This window comes from Octodon degus, unplaced genomic scaffold (genome assembly GCF_000260255.1).
Source record: "Octodon degus isolate 3935 unplaced genomic scaffold, OctDeg1.0 scaffold00023, whole genome shotgun sequence".
Classification (NCBI taxonomy): domain Eukaryota; kingdom Metazoa; phylum Chordata; class Mammalia; order Rodentia; family Octodontidae; genus Octodon; species Octodon degus.
In genome coordinates, this window is record NW_004524599.1 from 10,198,467 (window position 1) to 10,200,653 (window position 2,187).

General features: G+C 43.7%; 1 pseudogene; it reads left to right on the forward strand.

Moving 5' to 3' along the window:
- LOC101580833 overlaps positions 1 to 664 on the forward strand; it is a 2,309-nt pseudogene extending 1,645 nt beyond the window's left edge.
- The last annotated feature ends 1,523 nt before the right edge of the window (positions 665 to 2,187 follow it).

Here is a 2,187-nt window from a genome sequence, read left to right on the forward strand (position 1 = left end):
CTGCTGTGGAGTGGTTTGATGGGAAAGATTTTCAAGGAAGCAAACTTAAAGTCTCCCTTCTCGGAAGAAGCCTCCAATGAACAGCATGCGAGGTGGCACGCCACCTCGTGAGGGCAGAGGGATGCCGCCACCACTCCGGGGAGGTCCAGGTGGCCCAGGAGGTCCAGGGGGACCCATGGGTCACATGGGAAGTTGTGGAGGAGACAGAGGAGGATTCCCTCCATGAGGCCCTTGGGGTTACCATGGCAACCCCTCTGGAGGAAGAAATGTCCAGCATCCAGCTGGAGATTGTCAATGTCCCAATCTGGGTTATGGAAACCAGAACTTCACCTGGAGAACAGAATGCAACCAGTTTAAGGCCCAAAAACCTGAAGGCTTTCTCCTGCCACCCTTCCCACCCCTGGGTGGTGATTGTGACAGAGATGACCCTGGTGGCATACGGGGAGGAAACGTTGGCCTCATGAATGGCAGTGGTCCTGGTGGAACGTTCAGAGGTGGCTGTGGTGGAGACAGTGGTGGTTTCCGTGGTGGCCACGGCATGGACTGAGGGGGCCCTCCTGGACCATTGATGGAACAGATGGAAGGAGAAACAGGTGGACAAGATGGACCTGGAAAAAAGGATAAAGGTGAGCAGCATCAGGAGTGCAGAGACTGGGCCTACTAGATGCAGAGACCCCGCAGAGCTGCATTGACTAACAGATTTATTTTTTAAACCAGAAAATGTTTTAAATTTCTAATTCCGTATTTATAATGTTGGCCACAACATTGTGATTATTCCTTGTCTGCACTTCAGTATTTTTCACCATTTGTGAAGAAACATTAAAACAAGTTCAATGGTTAAAAAAAAAAAATGATATCACTCGCTGGGCTTGGGCTTGGGCTGGGTCCTGCAAAAATCAAAAGCATGCTTTTAAAAGTAAGAGGTGGTAGCAAACTATTACAACATTTAAGAAAAGTAAGGGGAGTTGTTATCTGGGTAATCATCTATTCCTTTCAATTCCTCCTTCCCAGAATGAAAAGCTGTTATCGTTTGTGTCTAGTTGTCCCCACAAAGCCTCACATGGTCACAGGGCAGACTTCTAGAATTTCTGATTAATTCACAACTCAATGGATTATGGGTGTGAGTGCAGCTGAGATTATAGGTGTAAGTGGTACAACAGCCCTGGGGCGGATAGACTGGATGCGATGGAAGGGAGGGAGAGACCTTGTTCTCTGCCTGCGCTGCTGCTGCCGCCACCGCTGTTGCTCCTGCCTTCTGCTCTTGTTGTTTTGACGCTTTTCTGCCACCATGAACTGCTGCCCTCTGCCATGTGCCGTCTTCCTTTGCAGCCAGCCGAGTATGTGCTGAAACCTTCACACACTGTGAGCTAAATAATCCTTTCCTTTGTTAATTTTTGGTGCCAAGTATTTTGTCCCGGCAGTGATAGAAAAGTAACTAAGACAGAGTTCTAGAAGAATAAACCTAAAATAATCAAGCAAACAAAAAATTTTCTTAAAGCAGATAACCTCAGGAAACTGTCAAGTCTCAATCGTAACTTTGATCAACAATATTTTCTGAAAGGTTGTTAAATTTTCTCCATTTATTTTATGGATGCATTTTACTAAAATTACCTCTGAAAGAAATCTAAGGGGGAAAAATCTTATGAAAATGTACTTCTGATGACAATCTCTTTCATTATTACTTTATCACTTAGAAAACCTTTATTTGTTTAAATGTCACTTAGGTGTGGGTACATTCTTTTCCCCCTAAGAGATATATGATGTATTTCACTCATAAGCAGTAAGCTTACCAAAATATTATTAGTATTAAACACGTCAGAAGCTTTAGGACATTAAAATTCGTCTTGTTTATGTTTGAATTTTTACTAATGAGAAAAATGCTGGCTAAGAGAAGTGCTGTGGATACACACGCTGCCACCTGGACTGCAAGAGGGCGTTGGAATCTGCATGCGCTAGACTTAAACCCAGAGTTCTAGCTTCTACGCTATTGTATTTGCCAGCAATCTTGAACAGTAGAGAAAATTCACTCAGGAAAGAATGGTCCCCTTTCCCTAAACACAGAGGGCAAAACTGTTACTAGCCATTCTGGGATAGAAAGCCATGAAATACTCATATAGCATCTTAAAATGAAGCATATTATTTCAGGAACAAATGAATGGAAGTCACATTTATAGATGCCATCAAATG